This window comes from Giraffa tippelskirchi, chromosome 8 (assembly GCF_054371585.1).
Source record: "Giraffa tippelskirchi isolate mGirTip1 chromosome 8, T2T-mGirTip1v1.2.pri, whole genome shotgun sequence".
NCBI lineage: Eukaryota > Metazoa > Chordata > Mammalia > Artiodactyla > Giraffidae > Giraffa > Giraffa tippelskirchi.
In genome coordinates this window covers 20,734,284-20,748,803 of record NC_137282.1, presented here as the reverse complement: position 1 = coordinate 20,748,803, position 14,520 = coordinate 20,734,284, and the positions used below count along the sequence as shown (strand labels likewise).

At 38.8% G+C, this 14,520-nt stretch overlaps 1 protein-coding gene and 1 pseudogene across 7 annotated transcripts in view; one reads left to right on the top strand and one right to left on the bottom strand.

The window, feature by feature from the left end:
• The window catches only part of DLC1 (DLC1 Rho GTPase activating protein), a 512,426-nt gene that overhangs the window by 403,191 nt on the left and 94,715 nt on the right, over positions 1-14,520 (top strand). The gene's annotated exons all lie outside the window — the stretch shown is intronic.
• LOC145517786 (large ribosomal subunit protein eL39 pseudogene) lies at positions 2,667-5,028 on the bottom strand (annotated as a pseudogene). Its single transcript, XR_014062329.1, has one exon. The product of XR_014062329.1 is annotated as a large ribosomal subunit protein eL39 pseudogene (transcript).

Sequence of the window (14,520 nt, the reverse complement as noted above, 5' to 3'; positions counted from 1 at the left end):
CACTTATCTTCCCCATTTTTTGTATTTTGCTTGAAGTACTATTTGATGCTTTTCCTGATTCTGTTAATGTCTCTAATATACATACTTGTGTTCTGAAAATTGGGGTAGAGGGTTGCTGTTTCACTTTGGAAAGTTGTTCTATCTAATTTAAAAGCAAAAATAACACAAAAATACATGTATGCATATGTTATGTTAAAATCATGTATTCATTTCTTTATATATGTATATATGTGCACATGGCTTTCCAGGTAGCTCAGAGGTAAAAAATCCGTCTGCAATCCTGGAGACTCTTGTTTGATCCCTGGGTTGGGATGATCCCCTGGAACGGGAAGTGGCAACCCACCCCAGTATTCTTGTTAGGATAATCCCATGAACAGAGGAGCCTGGCAGGGGTTCACAGGGGGGTCACAGGGGTCCATGGGTTCACAAAGAGTCCAACACAACTGAGTGACTGAGCACGAATGCACATATATGTACATACACAACAAAGGTGCACTAATGCAATAGAAATGTTGATTATGTTAATGGTTCAAGTAAGAATTCATTTTTGCAGGAAACAGTTTTTATTGAAGTATAGTTGATTTACAGTGTTGTATTTTTTCAGGTGAATGGCATAGTGATTCAGTATTTTTGCAGACTGTATTCCATTATAGGTTATTATACAATAATGGGTAAAACTCTATATACTAACTCACCATCAGTCTAAATGGGCAAAACTTTATTCTGTTCTTAAAGATCATGGAGAAATATTTGTATAAAATGCCTCCTTCAATTGTTTTAAGGTTGACTACTGTGTTAGTATGACTTCTTACTTCTGTGACTCAAAACAAGATGAATTTATTATTTGTATTAAAAAATTACCACAAGCTTTCAAAAACACAAATGTATCACTTTACAGTTCTGGAAGGCACAAGTCCAAAAGGGTCTCACTGGGCCCCATTCCAGGTGTTGGCAGAGCTGCCTTCCTTCTAGAGGTTTGGGGGAGAAACCGTGCCTTTTCTATCTTCTAGAGATTGTCCCACTTCCCTTAGCTCAGGGTTCCTTCCTTCGTCTTCTAAGTCAGCAACAGCCAGCAAATTCTTCTTATACTTCTTCCTTCCAACTTCCTATTCCCCTTGTCCACATGTAAGTACCCTTGTGGTTACACTGGGCCCACCTGGATAATTCAGAGTAATGTTCCCATTTGAAGGTCAACAGATTAGTAAACTTAACTTCTATCTGTAGTTTAATTCTCCCTTGCCAAGTAACACGACATCTTCATAGATTCCTAGGATTAGGACATGGAATTGGAGGTGGGAGAGGAAGGAAGCATTAGTTATTCTTCCTCCCCTGCTGTCTTTTCTATAACAAAGAAAGTGCTTATGTGTAGGCAATTGTTATCCTTCTCTTGGCAATTTAAAACTGATTCCGTTTTTTCCCCCTAGAGAAAATGGAGAAAAAATGAAAAACAATTAAACTCTTGCTTCAGAAGCAATAAAACCAAACCAGGTCCTAACCTGATTGTAATATATTTTACTTTTTATGAAACATAGTAAGGAATTCTGTAACCAGAAAAACAAAGCAGAAAAGTAGAAATATAATTTAATGACATAAGGTGCTGAGAAGTTTGAGTTTTACAGATTCATGTCTAAAAAGTGGGTAAGTTTATCCTCTGCTCATAATGAAAAAGCAATACAAACTGTAGGACTCTGTGTCTGTAACATTCTGTTGAAGACAAAATTATAAAAATGGAGAACAGATAAGTGCTTGCAGGGGGTAGGAAAGAGGAAGGAGGGTGTGGCTTTAAGGGAGCAGCAGGAGAGAATTCCCTTGTGGTGACAGAACAGTAGTGTATCTTGATGGTGGTGATGGCTTTAGGCATCTATACCTGCATGTAATGAAGGGTCAGAGAATTACACGCCAAGACTTTTTTTTTTTTAATGAAGGCATGCAGAAGAAATTTGACTAAAGTCTGTAGTTTAATTAATTGTATTATGCCAGTCCATTTCCTGGTCTTGATTATGCATGTTGGGAAAGCTGAGTGATGTTTGTAACTATTTTTGCAACTACTTGTGAGTCTATAATTATTTCCTACATATGTTGATTTTTTTAATGTGTGTTTATAAAATAAGAGAGAAGTGAGAGTGTGGGCAGATGGTTAAAAGTTGAAGATAAGCACCTAAACATTTGTCGGCCATGTTTAAATTAGGAAAAGTGGACTTTATTTATGGCTTAACATTTGATGGAGACATGGACCAAATAAATTAATACAATATGGGTTCTCAAAATGCATTTTAATTCTTAAATCATTCCAGATCCCTAGTCTCATATGTACTTCAAATTCAATACGCTAAATAGTTCTATCCTTAATCCAGTAGCTAAAAAAAGAGAAGAAAGTGTAATGTTGTTTGGTTTCTTTAGAAGCACCAAAAGTTAAGTCATCAGACTGGTCTGAAAAAAGAGACCACGTGAAACGCTTCAATTCCCATCCTACATGAGCTCTGAGGGAGTGGAGTGTATCCAGAAAGAGGTTCCCCTACTGGTTTGCAAGAAGCCAAAGCTCTCATGGGGACCTTTTCTTTTTTTTTTTTTCTCAATGTTTCATATTTATTACTGAGTCTCAGACTGATAGTGAGGAAATAAGAAACATCAGGAGCCAAGCATTATAGTAGTGATGTTCTCACTGTGATTTGGCTGCTCAAGAAAGTGATCTTAATATGTGTGCCACTTTTTATGTGAGCCTTCTTATAGACCCAGCTTGGTTCTTCTGCAATGTCTTCTCTTGGAGTTGTACCTGATCTTACTGCCAGTTTTCATTCGAATCCATTGAGGAATGGGACGATTCTGCTTTTGTTTCTTGGCCAGGAATCGCTTGATCCTGAAAGTCTTGTGAGAAGACATGGTGAGGAGAGAACTCAACCGCACAAAGGATGGCGGAGAAGAGAAAAGAGGAGGAAGTGAGCGGAAGGACGTGTTTAGAAGGCGCCGCCGGGGGCGGAGCTTGGGGAGGTCACGCTGTGCGCCAACCAATGCCCCCAGCGGTCCCTCTCTGCACGCTCTCCCGTTAGATCGTGGGAAACAGCGCTCGTTCTTGAGAAATGGAATTTGCTTTGCTTTAGTTCCGTAACTGGGTTCCTCAGGAGCCTGTTACTGTGCCAGGGGCGCCTTGTGTCATGGGTGAGGCAGACAGTCCATGATAAATGCCAAGGCAGAAACCCTTCCGAAGGCGGGAGGAGCAAGGGGGCGGGGCTATCTCCCAGGACCTTTTCTTTTGTAATGTTAAAATTTATTTTTAATTGAAGTACAGTTGACTTACAATATTACATTCGTTTCAGGTGTACGACATAGTGATTCAATATTTTTAAACATTATAAAATGCTCACTACTATAAGTCTAGTTACCATCTGTCACTGTACAAAGTTGTTCCAATATTATTGACTATTTCCTGTGCTGTATTACATCCCTGTAGCTTATTTATTTTATAACTGGAAGTTTGGACTCAATCTATGGGGACCTTTAAAAAGAGGATTCAAATCTTTAATCACTTCGAGATATTCAAGACAATTCCAGAAAGCACCTTTCAAAATATGTTGATTTTTCAAATATGTGTGTTTACTCAGAGTTCAAAACATTTCAAAACAATCATCCTAACTGTGCTGGGAAGAAATGCAGTCTCCATGACCTCTAAACAGAGGGAAAAAAGGAAATATTTTATACAGACTGATAATTTTGGGGTGACCTGATGATGAGTGTCTGAAATCAAAAAAGTAGCAACATCAATTTGACAATGCTGGAGAAGTAGCAGAAATTAACAAGAGACAGGGAACTCAGTTATTTGGGGGTTGCTAAATCTGGGATTTGTTTGAATCTTGCAGTCTCTGAAAGATTCTGGGAGCTGATTCCTGTGTTCCTTTTGATAGAGGATTAGGAAACTCCTATTAGATCAGTTAAGCTACCAAAGAATAGAATTTCCATTTTCTGATTTTTGCATATATATATATATATATATATATATATATATATATATATATATAAAATAAGAAATTTGCTCAAAATAGTATCTATTACTAACCAACTGAAGTAAGGCAGGTTCAAATCCCTGTTTTGTCACTTGCTGACTATGTGAGTTGGGGAAGTCTGTAAAATAAACTGAGTCTAAATTGCATCATCTGTAAAAGAGAATTATAATAATGGTTGACATTTATTGAGGAAATGCTGTTTTGCAAGCCCAGGTATAAATTCCTTATACAAATGGCCTCATTTAATCCTAGTATAACAATAATACTAAAATACTACTTATCTCACAGGAAATTATTCTATGTGAGGAGTAAATGCACTCCTAAGTGTTAAAACCTCAGCGCTTTGTGTGTGGAACATACCTGATACTAAGTAACTATTGATTTCCTTCCTTTAGTTTCTCTAATTCACATATTTTCTAAAGCAGGGATTTAGGTTTGAAGAGCAGCTGGCCACACCCTGTAGGGGTCTCTGTTAATGAAGCTGCAAGTGTATTACTGAAATATTTGCGTAAGCGTCTTACAAGTCTAGGAACTTAACTCTTAAAATAAATAATTACATCTTTAACTCCCAGACACTATAAATTAGATATAAAAATAGCACCCCCAAATGATGTCTATAAAAAATACGTTTTTCTCAAAAGCATGGCTCCATATAGATGAAGCACAATTATTGTTCTTGTTGGGTTGATGTTAATTAGGATCAGCTTTTTTATGAGGTGGTTGCGTATAGATGTACTGGTATTAGACTAACTCCTGAGCCTGTAAACTCATCCTGATCTCTGCTCTATGACGGACATAAACCTGCTCCCAAGGTCAGCCTTTCCTGTAGCTGTAGCACTAAGATTCATTTGTAATTTGCTTTGGACACAAATTTCTTCCTTTCTCTCCTCCACAAAAGATCCTCCTCTGGATCATCACCTTCTCTAGAAACACTGACTTCCCTCAAGGAGTTTGAGCCTGCAAGTCATCATTAGCAGTGCCTTTTGAAAGGATTTAGTTAGATGTTTCATGCTAGATGTTAAAAAAAAAAAAAAAACCTCTTTCTCCTGCACGTGAACAATGTTTGAAGAGGAAATGGAGCACCTAGGAAAGCTCAGTGAATGCTCAGTCCCCACAGATTTATATCTATTAGAAACTTTAAAAAATATGGATTGAGGATAAGAATAAGCCTAGATCAGTTCAGCCTAAATGGCATAAATAATACCATTCTGGAAAATTTCACTTTGTTGTTGTTGTTCAGCGGCTAACTTGTGTCCGACTCTTTCTGACCACACTGACTGAAGTAGGCCAAGCTTCCCTGCCCTTCACTATCTCCTGCAATTTGCTCAAACTCATGTCCATTGAGTCAGAGATCCCATCCAACCATCTCATCCTCTGTCGCCCCCTTCTCCTCCTGCCTTCAATCTTGCCCAGCATCGGGGTCTTTTCCAATGAGTTGGCTCTTCACATCAGATAGCCAAAATATTGAAGTTTCAGCTTCAGCACCAGTCCTTCCAATGAATATTCAGGGCTGATTTCCTTTAGGATTGACTGGTTTGATCTCCTTGCTGTCCAAGAGACTCTGAAGAGTCTACTCCAGCACCACAGTTTGAAAACATCAATTCTTTGGCACTCAGTCTTCTTTATGGTCCAGCCCTCACATCCATCTTTGCTTTTTAACAGGCTCCCTACATTTGTCATAGCTTTTATTCCAAGAAGCAATCGTCTTTTAATTTCATGGCTGTGCTTACTGTCTGGAGTGATTTTGGAGCCCAGGAAAATAAAGTCTGTCACTGTTTCTATTTTTTCCCCATCTATTTGCCATGAAGTGATGGTACCAGATGCCATGATCTTCGTTTTTTGAATATTGAGTTTTAAGTTAGCTCTTTTAACTCTCCTCTTGCACCTTCACCTTTAGATCCTCTTCACTTTCTGTCATTAGAGTGGAAAATTTCATTTAGTCCTTTGTAGAAACACTTGACACTCTGTTGGGAGAGATGAGAATTTCATAGCAACTCCTTATTTTTTCCTTTCTTGCCTTCATCCTCATTTGTAACTAGTGAGGATAGGGTATTCGCTTTTTTGTCCTGTACCACTGAAGGATTTCTAAATCTTTGATAAGAGCAGTAATTTTCTTCCACTGTTTCAGCAGCTTCTGAGATGGCTACCCATCAGTTCATTTCAGTCGCTCAGTCGTGTCTAACACTTTGCAACCCCATGGACTACAACACACCAGGCCTCCCTGTCCATCACCAACTCCCGGAGTTTACTCAAACTCATGTCCATTGAGTCAGTGATGCCATCCAACCATCTCATCCTCTGTCATCCTCCTCTCCTCCTGCCTTCAATCTTTCCCAGCATCAGGGTCTTTTCAAATGAGTCACTTCTTCACATCAGGTGGCCAAAGCATTGAAGTTTCAGCTTCAACATCAGTCCTTCCAATGAATATTCAGGACTGATCTCCTTTAGGATGGACTGGTTGGATCTCCTTGCAGTCCAAGGGACTCTCAAGAGTCTTCTCCAACACCACAGTTCAAAAGCATCAATTCTTCAGTGCTCAGCCTTCTTTATAGTCCAACTCTCATATCCATACATGACTACTGGAAAAACCATAGCTTTGACTAAGACAGACCTTTGTTGGCAAAGCAATGTCTCTGCTTTTTGATATGCTGTCTGGGTTGGTCATAACTTTTCTGCCAGGAAGCACGCGTCCTTTAATTTCATGGCTTCAGTCACCATCTGCAATGATTTTGGAGCCCCCCCAAAATAAAGTCTGTCACTGTTTCCACTTTTCCCCCTTCTACTTGCCATGAAGTAATGGGACGGGATACCTTGATCTTAGTTTTTTGAATGTTGAGTTTTAAGTCAGGTTTTTCACTCTCATCTTTCACTTTAATCAAGAAGCTCTTTAGTTCTTCTTTGCTTTCTGCCAGAAGGGTGGTGTCATCTGCATATCTGAGGTTATTGATATTTCTTGATTCCAGCTTGTGCTTCATCCAGTCCAGCATTTCTCATGATGTAGTCTGCATATCAGTTAAATAAGCAGGGTGACAATATTCAGCCTTGGCATACTCCTTTCCCAATTTGGAGCCAGTCTGTTGTTCCATGTCCAGTTCTAACTGTTGCTTCTTGACCTGCATACAGATTTCTCAGGAGGCAGGTAAGGTGGTCTGGTATTCCTACCTCTTGAAGAATTTTCCAGTTTGTTGTGATCCACATAGTCAAAGGCTTTGGCATACTCAATAAAGCAGAAGTAGATGTTTTTCTGGAACTCTCTTGCTTTTTTGATGATTCAGCGGATGTTGGCCATTTGATCTCTGGTTCCTGTGCCTTTGTAAATCCTGCTTGAACATCTGGAAGTTCACGGTTCACATACTATTGAAGCCTGGCTTGGAGAATTTTGAGCATTACTTTACTAATATGTGAGATGAGTGCAGTTGTGCAGTAGTCTAAGCATTATTTGCATTGCTTTTCTTAGCCAATGGAATGAAAACTGACCTTTTCCAATCCTGTGGCCACTGCTGAGTTTTCAAAATTTGCTGGCATATTGAGTGCAGCACTTTCACAGCATCATCTCTTAGGATTTGAAATAGCTCAACTGAAATTCCATCACCTCCACTAGCTTTGTTCGTAGTGATGCTTCCTAAGGCCCACTTGACTTCTCATTCCAGGATGTCTGGCTCTAGGTGAATGATCACACCATCATGATTATCTGGGTTGTGAAGATCTTTTTTGTATAGTTCTTCTGTGTATTCTTGCCACCTCTTCTTAATATCTTCTGCTTCTGTTAGGTCCCTACCATTTCTGTCCTTTATTGAGCCCATCTTTGCATGAATTGTTCCCTTGGTATCTCTAATTTTCTTGAATAGATCTCTAGTCTTTCCCATTCTATTGTTTTCCTCTATTTCTTTGCATTGATCGCTGAGGAAGGCTTTCTTATCTCTCCTTGCTCTTCTTTGGAACCCTGCATTCAAATGGGTATATCTTTCCTTTTCTGCTTTGCCTTTCACTTCTCTTCTTCTCACAGCTATTTGTAAGCCCTCTTCAGACAACCATTTTGCCTTTTTACATTTCTTTTTCTTGGGGATGGTCTTGATCTGTCTCCTTGGTCTGATCTCCTTGGTCATTGTGCTGTCTCCTGTACAATGTCACAAACCTCCGTCCATAGTTCTTCAGGCATTTTGTCTATCAAATCTAATCCCTTGAATCTATTTGTCACTTCCACTGTATAATCGTAAGGGATTTGATTTAGCTCATAGCTTCAGTTTAAGTCTGAATTTGGCAATAAGCAATTCATGATCTGAGCCACAGTCTGCTCCCGGTCTTATTTTTGCTGACTGTATAGAGCTTCTCCATCTTTGGCTGCAAAGAATATAATCAATATGATTTCAGTGTCGACCATCTGGTGATGTCCATGTGTAGAGTCTTCTCTTGTGTTGTTGGAAGAGGGTGTTTGCTATGACCAGTGCATTCTCTTGGCAAAACTCTATTAGCCTTTGCCCTGTTTCATTCTGTACTCCAAGGCCAAATTTGCCTGTTACGCCAGGTGTTTCTTGACTTCCTACTTTTGCATTCCAGTCCCCTATAATGAAAAGGACATCTTTTTTGCATGTTAGTTCTTGAAGGTCTTGTAGGTCTTCATAGAAGCGTTCAACTTCAGCTTTTTCAGCATTACTGGTCAGGGCATAGACTTGGATTACTGTGATATTGAATGGTTTGCCTTGGAAATGAACAGAGATCATCGTGTCATTTTTGAGATTGCATCCAAGTACTGCATTTCTGACTCTTTTATTGACTATGCTGGCTACTCCATTTCTTCTAAGGGATTCTTGCCCACAGTAGTAGATATAATGGTCATCTGATGGCATGTTCCAATAACTAGTAAATAACAGTGAAATCAATATACTCAGTAAGCGTTAAGTGAGTTGTATTTTGTAAGTCACAGAATTTCAGAGCTGTTGGAGCCCTCAGGCACAAAGTGGTCTCTGTGGGTCTCACTCCTCTTGAGTGGTTTATGAAAGATTGAGTGTGTAGCTAATACCAGTAGACTTCATTTTTTTGTTTTTTTCCATCTTCTTCAGCATTACTGGTCAGGGCATAGACTTGGATTACTATGATATTGAATGGTTTGCCTTGGAAATGAACAGATGATCATTCTGTTATGAATGAACAGAGATCATTCAGATGCTATAAATGATTGTTTCCTCTGGCATTAGATGTCTGCAAAATAGGTAGTCTGCAATAAGGTATAGAAACATACTTTCAAAGTGGTCTTCTGGGATCAATAGCACATTCCCATTATGTCTCACTAACTCTCAAGTCATAATACTTCTCTCAATTTCTAACTGTGAGAGACTATTTAATAACTTTTCTTCCCAGTGAAAATGACTGTGTTTTAACTGAGACATTCTACTGTGCTTGAATCATCATCTGAGAACCACCGGCTCTTCAAATATTAAGGAACATGTAGAAATGTATCTATCATATCTTTTAATCTATAAAGAATTTTTAATATATCAATAGCCCTGTCTAGCATGGCATGGCCTAAGAACAATTGCAAAAATTAAAATTTTGTGCTAAATAAGCTTGAAATCAACTTTATTGCATAAATCACAGAATTTTAGTGCTTAAGTGATCTAAATCATGAAATGTTCTTCCATGTTCTTAATTTCTTGGGGAATTTGATGAAAGGCAATAGTAACAATAGGCTTTTAACAAAATACTGATTTAGACCACCTCTTTCATTTTTCAGAGAGGGCAACTGAAGTTCCATAGGTTAAGATTTGACCAAAGCCACAAGCAAGTTCTAGAACCCAAGTGTGAACTGGAACCTAGGTGCCCTGACACATGACCACTTGTGGTTTTTATTAATAAAAAGAACTGTTTATTACTGCGTCTCTACTAAAAACCAGGCAACATTGCAAGATATTTTACACATATTAGCCCTTAAATTTAAAAGCAATAAACCCTTACAAGGTAGCGATTATTTCCCCATTTTACAGAAACACTCAAGTCTGGAGGGTTAAGTAATTTGCCCAAGTTCTCTTAAGTAATTCAACAACAGAGCCAAGATTTAAATCCCTGTATATCCAAACTTCAAAGCAAAAAAAAAAAAAAGTGTTACATTCCACTGCTTTTCTTTCTAGAAATTAAAATATAAACATTCTGAAAACAGTATCTCATCAGATGTAGTTGACCTATGAGAAACAAACACATCAAAACTTAAAAATGAACAGTGTTATTAGGTTCTAACCTTGAAGTATCTAGAAGTAAAGCCCCCAAATTTCCAAGTTCTACATGTCACATTTCCTCCTGACCCATAACATGATGAAGATAAAGATATATGGCTGTGCACTATTTCTGGACTAGTAATACACTTCACAGAAAATTCTAAATCTCATTTCCTATACTTGTGACCTTTGTTACAATGCGAAGAGGAGTATGAGTTCCCCCTAACGTTATGACAATAAATTAGATGCTTCCATCTAGCAGTCATAACTGCAGGGTCACCATCAGGAAAAACAGCCCTCTAATCTCCAAGTCCATTTCCTGACTGCCGTGGGGGCTTGGGGGCATCCTTAGGAAAGTAGATAGAATAACGAGAAGGTCACTTCTGTGGTTGGCTCTCTGACTGAAATAATGCCCATCAACAATTAGTTTGTTGTGGACTTCACTTTGAATTTGTAAAAGTAAATTTAAAACATCCAGTTGTTTACCTCTCCTTATTCCAAGAGGAAGATCAAAAGGAGGCTTATCATGATGGGAGAGGGTGTATTTCCATCTCAGAACAAAAGACAAAAGATTCTGTGTCCTTTCCTTTCCTTTGAGGTTCCTGTGTTCCTTTCCACTCCCTTTCCTGATTGGTAATAATATCCTGACCATTAGTCTATGTATTTTAAGCATAAAAATCAATTTCATGGACTTGTCTCATTTATTTTGATGATAGGTATGGTAAAAATGGCACCAAGTTGCTGTTGGTCGTAAAAGATTTTTTTTTTAAACCCTCTTGGATTTTCCTTTCTGGCACCTGATGATACAATGAACCAAAGTGGATCTGGGACAATATCTAGATACAGATTAGAGCTCTGAGAAGAAGAGTTTTATCTGAGAAATAATACTGGCTTGGCCACCCATTAGAATTTTGGAAAGCCATCTAATATTCATATTAGTAAATTTCTATATAGAGAAGCAGCTCTAAAAGCTGTGCTACTTTACTTATTTAAGAAAAGCCTTAATGACACAGTTTTTATCTTAGATGTGACCTCTAAGAAATAAAAAATGGAGATTTGAGTCCAGTGTGGCAGCGTTTCTAGAAATGTTTTCACTGTGGCATAGAGAGGCTTTATTTGCAAGAATTAGTCTGATCTTAATTTTCAGATGCTGTATATGCCTGGGGCAGAAAAAATGAAGAGAAAATATGGATTTGTTGTATTTTTTTGAAAACAAAGTAAGACTGCATGGACTAAGTAAATGGTACTCAGTAGTATTATGAGTCATAAAAGACCAGATTGTTTGATTGAGTGATCTAAAAATAAGTTTAGTTTTTGCTTTTATTTTAAATCATGGTTTCATAAAATGCCCAGTTGGAGATTTGACAGCTAAAATAATCCATGCAGGTGATGCCATTTGCAAGACTGTATGGACTCAAGAAATACTGTTTTGTGGGGCTCCTTCTAGAGTTAAGTCACTGATCCAATGGCAGTTGTCATAGAAGATGGTTTTCATAGCTGCTGTGGCGAATTCTCACATAGCCAGACTCACGTGAAAAGCTGTGCATTCCTTGGGGGCTGGACTCTGATTTTAGGCATCATCAATCAGGCCACAAATAACAGCGTCAAGACCCAGAAGATAAAATGTTTCCCCACTGAGAAGCCATTCAGTTTTAATCCGTAATCCTCGGGAAAATGAGTGTAAGAACCCAGGTAAATCCAAAGGGAGCTATGGTCTAGGTCACACACATAATACGTGTAATTCTGTGTCATCGGAGTCGCTTACTAAAGAGTCCCAAAATCCCTAACATGAAGATTAAATTCTACTGCAACCTTTCCGAAAAAAGTCTGAACCAATTAGTCTTAAGAACCTAGGAAATGTTAAGACAAAGGGCGGTTTGGCAAAGTCTGCTTCTCTTAGCTTTTGTATCTTTTACTCCCTTAGCTCCCTTTTTAACCCGTTTTCCGAATTATCTTCTTGCTGAGTGTTTACCCTAGAATGTACACAGATTTCTTCCACTAGAAAAGGTTTTTTGTTCATTTGCTATAGTTGTATAGTTCAGCTCACTTGGAGTCTTCTGATTTTTTCGTTCAGAATTCAATCCATTTTCATGGTTTTGCTTCCTTTGAAAGGAGATGAACTGGACACAGTTTCTCTAACTTTCTTCATTCTCATCATGTGGAAGTGGGTTCAGGGCTCAGGAAACCTGCCTCCTTTCTTGCCAGTTCTGAAAAATAGGAATTCTCTCAAGAACCACAGGGCAGCTAATGGCCAGTACCCACTGGACTCACCTGCCAGCCCCTACCTGCGTCTTCTCTCATAGGCAGACCTGGTATGAGATAGGAAACCTTTGGCAAATAGCAGCCTCAAGTTGGCTTGTTTGATCAGTTTAAATAAGATGACTTAAACAGCAGAGAAATCAGATACAAGGAGACTAGTTAATGGTCAGTGGTCCTAATGAAAAGTAATGATGTCCTGAATGAGGGTGGTAGCAAGGGCAATGGGAGATGCACTGCAGAGGTAAGATGTGTTGGGCTTAATAGTTCATCAGCTGTGTAGGAAGAGAAAAACATGCAGGGATGGGTGGTAAAAAAAAGATGCTGGGATCTGAGCTTATGTGACTTGTATGATATCATGCCATTAAGGAAAGACTGAGAAGAAAGATGGTCAGTTTAGTTAGTGCTCACTCAGTTGTGTTCAACTCTTTGCGACCCCATAGACTTTAACCTGCCAGGCTCCTGTGTCCATGGAATTTTCCAGGCAAGAATACTGGAGTGGGTTGCCATTGTCCTTCCTCAGTTTAGTTGAGGGTATGTTATTGGACATGCACTGTAAGATACAGAGATACGACTTCTTCCCAACCTCCATAACTCGCTTCCCACCTCTCAGAAGATTGCCCCAGCTCAGTGACATAATTAGTGATATAGTACCTAGCTGCACCACTAGGGGAGTATAATAGCAGTGAACCTAGATTGAACACTTTTTTTCTGGGTTAGCTTTCTGGACTTCTCTAATCATCTGAGTAACCCAGATGAGCCAATATAATGATGTTCATGAGGAAATGGACCAAAGGAGGCCATTCATCCTACTTCCTGTCAAGCCACAAGACTGAGTGGATAGAGAATCACTGCCACTCATGTGTGGTCAGCCCATTTAGCCCAGGGTAGGGGAATCCACAGAGGTGTGGATGCTAATGGTTTCAATGGAGCTTCCCAAAGCTTTGGCTATACTCTTCAGGAAAATGTAGCTGAAGTAGCAACTGTTTAAGTTTCAGGAAGCCAGGTCAAATCTTCCTTTCCAAAAGAGCCATGGCAAACAGAAATCCTGGCCCTAGGTCCACTGTCACAACTAACAGTTCTGTGCCAACAGAACACTCATTCAGGGAGAGACCACTAGCTGGGTGTTGAAACTAAGTGCTCAGAACTGGAAAATTTTGTGACAAGGTCAGAATCTCTCTGGAAATATAGAAATACTGCTTCTCAGTCTATACGCCATTTATCTAGCAGTCACCTTTTCAGTGTATCATGCTCAAACCACTTTAAGCTCTTTGCCTTCTGAATAAAGCCACTTACCCTTCTTTCATCTGCCTGTTAGTTCAACTTAACATTGAAAGTCCATTTAGACCACAGTATAAAATAAAGTTGCTAGATTTAGCAAATAAAAATAACCAGCACTCAGTGAAATTTGGATTTCTGATAAACAATGAGGGTTTTTTTTTAAAGTATATCCCAAATATCACATGGGAAATGATGTGATATATTTTTGTGTACTAAGATATTACTTGATATATATCTGAAATTCCAGTGCCACTGAGAATCCTGCATTTTATCTGGCAATGTGACTGCAAAGAGAAAACAACTTGAAAACCACTTCCAGAGCCAGATCAGTCACCATTCTGCTGCTTACTGTTCTAACGGTGGTCTCCCTTACTCGTCTCCAGGGCTATCTCATGTCCACAAGCTTGTGCTCACAAAATACTGCAAAACCCACCAGAAGTGGAAAGTCCAGGCTCACAGTCTCTTCTGATTTGGATTTAATTTCACAGTTATCATAGCTCCTTTTTCACTAATATAGTTTTGCAGGTTATTCTACTGAATTATCCAAGCTGACAAACAACATTAGTCCTATTTCAACACAGTCAAGTTTCTGTGTAGAACATTTGCAAAAACCTTGATGGAGAAGTCTCCAGAATAAACACACATTATAAAAAAAAGTTCTCTCCTGGTGTATAAGTATAATCATCTCCTCTGGATGTATACTGCTAGCTCCAGAGGGGTGATGTTTCTAGCCCAAGATCCAGTTAATATTTTTCCAAAGATAAGATTGGGTTAAA